Genomic DNA, 9098 nt, shown 5'->3' on the forward strand with positions numbered 1-9098 from the left:
GAAGAAAAAGAAGCCAAATCTGAAGTATTTTCATCTATTTGGATGCAAGTGTTTTTTCTTAAGAGTCATCCTGAACAGCTATCTAAATTTGATTTAAAAGCTGATGAAGGAATTTTTGTTGGATATCCACTTTCCACAAAAGCCTTCAGAGTCTATAACTTGAGAACAAGAGTGGTCATGGAATCTATCAATGTCTCTTTTGATGACAAGAAGATTACTGGACTTGAGGATTTTATTGATCATGATCAGCTGAGATTTGAAAATGAAGACTCAAATTCTGATACTGATAATCCTGACAATCTAAGTCCTGATACTGCAAACTCTGATGGATTAAACTCTGATGTTATTGAAACTGTGGTGACTACGCCAAAGGAAGATGCACCTATGCAGGGGGAGCATACTCAAGATCTTACCACATCTCAAAAAGCATCAGAACATACATCTGGCTCTTCAAGTTATGATTTGTCAAGCTCTGATAAGCCAAGTTCTGATAGGTCTGAAAATCTAAATTATGAAGAATCCAACTCAGAGAGCATAGCTTCAGGGGGAGGATCAGAAAATGAAAATGAAGACAACATAGATCATGGGGGAGCATCCAGTTCTAGAGAAAACCTTCCATCTGCAAGGAAGTGGACTAAATCACATACACCTGATTTGATAATTGGAAATCCTGATGCAGGTGTCAGAACTAGAACAGGTACTTCAAATGAATGTCTTTACAATTCTTTTCTTTCTCAGACTGAGCCAAAGAAAGTGGAAGAAGCTCTTCAAGATGCTGATTGGGTGTAAGCAATGCAGGAAGAGTTAAATGAATTTGAAAGAAACAAAGTCTGGACCCTAGTACCCAGACCAAAGAACAGATCTGTTGTTGGTACAAAATGGGTATTCAGAAACAAAATGGATAGTGATGGCATAATTACAAGGAATAAGGCAAGGCTAGTTGCAAAAGGATATTCTCAACAGGAGGGAATTGATTATGATGAAACATTTACACCAGTTGCTAGATTAGAAGCCATAAGGATATTTTTGGCTTATGCTGTTCACAAAAAGTTTACTGTCTTTCAAATGGATGTGAAAAGTGCTTTTCTCAATGGAGAATTGGAGGAAGAAGTATATGTTGAACAACTTCCTGGCTTTGTAGATTCAAAATATCCAGATTATGTCTACAGGCTTGATAAAGCACTTTATGGACTTAAGCAAGTTCCAAGAGCATGGTATGAGACTTTAGCTCAATTTCTTCTGGAAAGTGGATTTAACAGAGGAACTATAGAAAAAACACTGTTCTACCTCAACCATGGAAATGACTTACTTCTGGTCCAGATTTATGTTGATGATATCATTTTTGGTTCTACAAATGACAAACTTTGCAAAAAGTTTGCCAAACTGATGCAGTCAAGATATCAAATGAGTATGATGGGGGAACTTAGCTATTTTCTGGGCCTTCAAGTCAAGCAGAATGAAGAAGACACTTTTATTGGTCAAACTAAGTACACCAGAAACTTGCTGAAGAAATTTAGAATGCAAGATTGTTCAAGTGCATCCACTCCCATGGCCACTGCAACAAAACTGGACAAGGATACTGGTAAATCAGTAGATATTACTGATTACAGAGGTATGATTGGCTCTCTACTCTATCTAACTGCTAGTAGACCTGATATCATGTATGCTACCTGTCTTTGTGCAAGATTTCAAGCAGATCCAAGAGAACCTCACTTAACAGCTGTGAAAATAATATTCAATTATCTTAAAGGAACAGCTGATCTGGGATTGTGGTATCCCAGAGAATCAGATTTTAAACTAATAGGTTACTCAGATGCAGATTTTGCAGGTTGCAAAATTGACAGGAAAAGCACAAGTGGAAGCTAACAATTTCTTGGAGGCAGATTGGTTTCTTGGTTTAGCAAGAAACAAAAGTTAATTTCCACATCAACTGTAGAAGCAGAGTACATTACTGCAGGAAGCTGTTGTGCATAGATTCTTTGGATGAAGAATCAGTTACAGGATTATGGGTTAACATATTTCAAAATCCCTATTTTCTGTGATAATCAAAGTGCTATTGCTATGACAGGTAATCCAGTTCAACACTCAATGACAAAGCACATCAGCATTAGGTACCACTTCATAAGGGAACATGTGGATGAAGGTACAGTGAAATTGCACTTTGTTCCAACAGATCAACAACTAGCAGATATCTTCACAAAACCGCTGTGTGAAGCTACTTTTACAAGATTGGTAAATGAACTTGGAATGATTTCAGGTTCTGTCTCTAAATCTGCTTAGTTTTGTTCTGATGCATCATACTTTATGATCAGTATTTACAGAAATTACTCTCCTTGTGTATTATGTGCTTAAATGAAAATTGCTTAAGTAGTTTAGATATGTCTGTTTGTGTAACTATTCAATCCTATGAGGATACATGTGCTAGATACTGACCTAGTAATCTTCAATATACTAAAGATCCCATGTTAGAAGTAATTATTTCTGTGGAAATCTATTAACACAAGCAAATTCTGATATTGAGCTTAGTTGAGTTTACTTTGTCTATCTTATTACTAAGTCATAAACTATAATAATGCTTCTCATCTGTTAGGTTCTGATGCTAGTAAATCTGTTGAATGTACTAAGTGCTGATAAACCTCACTTATCAAAAGAAAAAGAAAATGAATCAAGGATTAAGAAAGGTACTCCTTTGAGATCTAGAGTAAAAATGTGGAAGGGACGACCCAAGTGCATTGCTGGTATTAAGTAAATATGCATCAGAAAAGTAAAATATTTTCTTGGTGACTTTTCACACTCTATGATTACTGGAGAAATACTCTGATAATGGCATAAATTCTGATAAGCAGTCGTGACTCACTTAAACTGAGAAGCCACTGTACAATGGAATTTAAAAAGATGCACAAAATTAGCACAAAAAAAGTGAGGTGGACTCAAGTATGAACTCATTCAATAGTAGGTTTCAGAATAATGACAGGTTTTTAGTAAAGTTTTAGTTATGCCTTATTTCTAAGATGTACTGAAGTGAATCAGACTTTACTCTTTGTCTGATATTTAGCTTAATGCACACACTAAACACTCCATATAAATAATGAAAATTACTGTGGTGATCTATGTTATTTTAGATGAACAGTTTATGTATCAAATTGCATATATTCTGAGGACAAGTTCTGATTAAACGATCTGATGATTAAGTTCTGAAGAATCTATATCAGAATTTGTGTGAGGAATTACAAAAATAGGCCTTCATTTTTCGAGTTAAGAAATTATCTTCAGATGACTGTTAAGTTCTGATATAAGTCTAAGTTCTGATATTAAACTCTGATCTTTTACTTGACTTATTTGTGGATAAAATCTAAAACAGTCTCATTTTAAATCAGAATATGTTTGGGTAGAATATTAACAGTCAATATTATTAGGGATAATGGTACACGTATTGACAACTTTTTACTTGTTACTTGTGCGCATTAAACCCTGACTTACACTTCTAATGACTGTTTTTCGTCTTCCCAAGTCTAGGGAGACGAGATAGAATTAATTCTACCTGTCAGCATTAAATTTCTTTGCGTCTCCTGGCATTCTCTTTCCTATATAAACGAACACTTCACATCAGCCTATACATCAATTCTTTTCTCAAACACTTACTCTCTTTTCCCTCTTATACACAACATCATGGTTAACTACAATATGTTTTTAAACTATGAGACCTTCAACATGGAGTTAAGCTGTGAAGCCTGGCAGCAGGAATGGCACGTCACTACCATTCCTGATGAGATATGGGACTCAGTTCCCCAGGAGGTACTCACCGACCTCCTGTTCTTATATATGGACTACCATCGCCATCTGGAGCGATTGGAGGAGGAAGGGCTGGAAGCTCTCCGCCAGCAAGAGCGAATCATCAGACTCACTATTCTGTTTGTCGAGAGTAGGAAGAAGAAATAATTTATTTTCTTCTTCCTGTTTTTCTTCATCGTCAGCCTTGCCCTGCTTCTTGAGCTAGGACAAAGGCTGTTGATGTTAGGTTTAGAAGCTTAGGACAATCTTGTAAAGTTCTGATGTAATTTAAATTTCATGAATGTATTCTCTTGATATATTAATGGAATTTCTACTTTTTGCAAGTTTTTGTCTCTGAGATATTTGTAATTTAAATGCACTGATAAATCCTGATATATCAATATTCTGATGACCATTTCAATTTTGATTTAAATTAAGTTCTGATCTTACAATATCAGTACTTGTTTACTTGATTTATTTTGGTCATTCTCACTCGAATTTGTTTTTCAGAATATTGGTGTTGCAGTAAAAAATAATTGAATAAGTGGGAACAGTTTAAATTTTGAATTAAAACTGATTTACCTCGATTAATGGAATTACTGGGTAAGTGGAACGGTTTTTCCTTAAAAAACTGCAAGTGGGTAAGTAATGATTACTGTTTTCCGGTGCCCATTAACTATTCATTATTACTGCATGTCTGACAGGTGTCCAAAGGTTATATTTTTTTTCAAAGTATAAGTAAGACAGAGAAAGGATTTTCTAATCTTTTATTCACTTTTACACTTTATCTCTCTATTTGCTTTTACTCTCTTTCATCTCCTGACGTTGGTTTTTCATACAGACATTTTATCAAACACCTAACAGGCACTCTTAAATCTCAATTATTCTCATGGCACCTAAGGATTTGATCATTGATGGAGCTAAATTTTTTCCAAATAACTATGCTGCAATTCTTGATCATAATGAAGCTCCGTCTGAGTTGCATTTTGTGCAAGATCTTCTTGCACACAGTGAAATTGGGTATGCATTGACCCAGTCTTCAGTCTTTTCAAGCCAACAAGTTCTGACGTTTTGGCGGACTGGGCACTTTGATAATGGTGGTACACATGGTACTCCCAGTATTGTTTTCAAAGTGGATGATTCTACACATATGGTAACTCCTGGTACAATTCACAAAGCCCTACATTTACCAGAAGGATGTACTTTTTCAACCCCGGAGGAATCAGCTCTTCAAGAGTTAATGGCCAGTTTGGGGTATTAGCAGAGTTTGGCTAAGCTTGGGCAGTTAAAACGGGCTCATATCAGAAAGGAATGGAGCTTCTTCTTCGACTGCATCACTAAAGCTTTTGGGAATAAGTGTTCCAACTTTGATGCCATCCCTATAATGAGTCAGCACATCGGGTATGCTATCATTAACCAAACTCATTTCGATTTTGCAAATGCTGTGATAGGTTTTATTGGGGATAGGATGACAGAGGATATGAATGTAGTTTACTTTGCTAGATTCTGTCAGCTTATATATAGTTTCTGTTGTGCTGATGAACCCCAACCTGCCAGTACCTTAACTCCACCTTTCAAAATTGCAAAATGAGCCTTTAATGACCTGGTGAATGCTGATGTTAAGAAAAAGGTGGTTAGACCTTTACAGATTCCTCAGTCTGTCAAACAGATCTTGGTAAATGCTGATCCTGAAACATATAGATCTGTTTATTCTGATATCCAACCAACCACCACCTCCCAAACACCACAGCAACCATCAGAACATACCATTCATACTACTCAACCTACCCTCAGAACATATCTCAAATCATATCTCTCAACTTCACAGACAACCCAACCTTCATCCTCAGGACCTACTGTGAAGCCTTCATCTTCCAAGCCCAAGAGGACAAAGACTGTTCCTCAAACACCTCAGAAGAGAAGGAGGATTGCTTTGAGAGATGAGTCTGATAATGAGGAATAGGTTTCTACTTCAGAACCTGTTGTTAAAGAAGCTGAGAAAGTTCCTTCTCAGAAGGATTCTGGAATTGGGGGATCTAAGCTTCTCAAAAGGCTTAGAAGAATGACTTCTGTTGAACCTCCCAAGGAATCCCCATCTTCAAAGAGATACAAGAAATAGAGAGCAAAAAGGCCAGTTTCAGATGTTGAGGAAGCAGCACCTAAAGAAGGAGATCAGGAATCTCTGATCTCACAAGAAAAGGAATCTGCTCAAACCCCTGCTTCTCCATTAACTCCAACTAATAAAGCAACTACTGAAATGGCTAACACACCATCTGTGTCTCCTGTTCACAAGATTGTATCTTCTGTTGATCCAGGCACAAGTGCTGAAATTGATATTCAGAACCTGCTTGTGCCTGAGGTACTTTACTTAGAAGCTCCAACAACAACTAATCCATCAACAACACCTGTTACTGATGCTGCTCAAACTCCAGAATTATCTACTATACCTTCTCTGCATCTAGATGATGATGATCAGAATAAAGGTAAGCATCAGGATATGGCTGTTGATCAGAACTTGGATCCAGATCAGCACTTAGAGGATGATGCTGAAGCCTCAATTGCTTCTCATACTGTTTGTAACACCCCCAGATCCGGGGTCAGGGATCCGGGTCGTCACGATCTTTCTTTCAACAATATCACTTCACTTATTTAACAATAAATAACCTCATGCTGTGACCCCACACTAACACAAACCACAACCCGTTATAGTCTCAGAGATGAAATTGAAATAAGTACAAGTCTTTGAATCCATAATTTAAAAGTCATTACAACCCAAGATGATTACTTAATAAGTTTACAATTAATTGCCATTATCTACCACAAGTTATAATTATACATAATTGATTCCCAAAAGTAGAAGGTCTGATCTACAGATAGATCTATCTCAGCAGCTATAGCAGCTATGATCTCAACGGGAAGGCGCGGGGCGCTTCCCACGCTCTTGCGCTGGGTCTGCTGGAGCCTGGCCATCTTTCCTAACTGTTGTTGTGTGATGAAGAAATAAAGCAAGAGTGAGATTTACAGCTCGCAAGATAATATATAGTGTAAACAATAACGCAAGTATCTAAATGGATAACTTGCTGGAAACCTTTATCAGGTGTAAGATAATTACTTACTGGATATAAGCAAAAACAAGGGATGAAGTTACCAAATACTTCACTATACTTATATCATTTATAAAGCTATTTGAACTATCACTGTTCAAAGTATTATAGGGTTCAAAAGGTCATCCCATAGATGAGACCACAAGTTAAGACTTGAATAGATTCAATCTTTGAAATATTATTGAATGAGATAAAGTTACGAGATACTTTATTTAGTCCCAATATATATATCCACATATATATCTCTTAAACATTTCCTGGAACCTCTGTTATGTAAAGTATGAACAGATTTTGTAACATCCAATGAATTTTGGAAAGGAAAAGAATTTTGGCATAAACCCGATATCTTGCTGATCAGGCAAAAATACCAATAAGTAACCTTTTCTACTAGTAGATGGATGAATCCCCCACCGGTCATCACCCTGGCCACATAAGGACCCTGTGCTGGACCGCCACCCAGCCTCTTATGCGTTGATGGACTGCCACCCAGCCACTTACACTTTGATGGACCGTACCCCGGCCTGTCGCTTATGCCGACTCAATAGATGGACTTACTTCCCGAACGTTGGGTAAGTAATCAATTCATTTACCAAAACCGCAACCTTGTTGCGAATATAAAATACACCACAGAGCCGGATCCCTCTGGTTTTGAGCGAGTATTTAAATCCCCTTTAAAAGGAAGATCCTAAATATATAAGAAATGAGTTTTGGGATCCGCTCTAACTTTTTAAAAATCATTTTAAAGACTCGAAAATACTTTAAAGAGTGTTTGGAGTAATGCTGATTTAATAAAGTAAATCAGTCCCAATAAATTAGAAAATATCTGAATATTATCATTTAAATAATATTCCCTTAAAGAATAATCTTTATACAAATAATTGAAGTAGAAGTTGTAAAACTTATACTTGAAATGAGTATTAAATAACCAAAGATATACTTATACGAAAGTACTATCTTTATTTGAATAATAAAAAATAAGTTTGATTATCGAAACATTATTCTTTAATAAAATAAAGGATATTATTAAATAATAAGCGGAGTCTTAATACCTCGAATGAATATTATAAATAATATTCATTAAATAAAATAAACGGAGTCATACATCCTCAAATGAATATTCAAATAATAATCATTAACTATAATAAATAGAGTCATAAGTCCTCGAATGAATATTCAAATAATATTCATTAAATAAAATAAAGGTTATCGAATAAACCTTATTCGAATAATAGTTTTTAAAAACCATATCAATATATATATATATATAAATATATATATATATATATATATATATATATATATATCATATACTTGGGAACATCTACTCCCGGTTTTAGAAAAGGGTTCACCTTTGGGTCCCCTATACTCAGGGTATACTCAAATACCGCTTATCTCTAGCATAGGTATTATGCAACTAATAAGCATTTGAACCAACATATATATAAATCAAGAATACGAAACAGGCATGCATATATACCATATCATATGCTACAATATATCGTAAGAATTTGCTAATAACAAATATGTACTTATCACAAGATCATGCATATACACATATACATCACAACAACAGTTATACAGATAGAAAATTTGCCTGAGCGACTGGGGGTTACAAATGGCTCGGGACGAGTTTGGTAACCTATAAACAACATGTAAGTTGGAATTAAACCAAAGTCACTTGTAAATCTATACTTTAACCAAATTAGACTCTAACGCTCGCTTTGCGCTTACTGATTCTCTTAAGTCACTCGAGTACCCTCGGCTCCACCATTTTTAATAATTTAACCATTAAAAGTTTTAAGGCGATTCTTTCGCGAGTACTTTACCAACTGCCTAATACACTTAACATAATTGTTTCATACTCCAATTAGTCATTTAGGGCCTTTAATCAATGTTTCAAAGTAAGGCGAGGGGTAATAGTTCGTTCGCGAAACGTCGTTACTTAAAACGGCCGTTTCTCCTAAACCGTACATTAGAATCAAACGAACCACATATCAAAACAAAGCTCATAACATAAACTATCTAAACATGGCAATGGTCAAAACCTAGCAAGGAATTCTCGGGTCATAATGTTATGAACAAAAGCAGTCTAAAGTAAATCGGACATTACGACGGCTATGTTTACGCGATTTCCCAAATTTATACCATTCCAAATCAACCACCAATCAACCCCAATTAATTCATACAATCAAAATCCATCCATATCACACTACAACAGCCCCA

This window comes from Apium graveolens, unplaced genomic scaffold (genome assembly GCF_009905375.1).
Source record: "Apium graveolens cultivar Ventura unplaced genomic scaffold, ASM990537v1 ctg3744, whole genome shotgun sequence".
NCBI classification, from domain to species: domain Eukaryota; kingdom Viridiplantae; phylum Streptophyta; class Magnoliopsida; order Apiales; family Apiaceae; genus Apium; species Apium graveolens.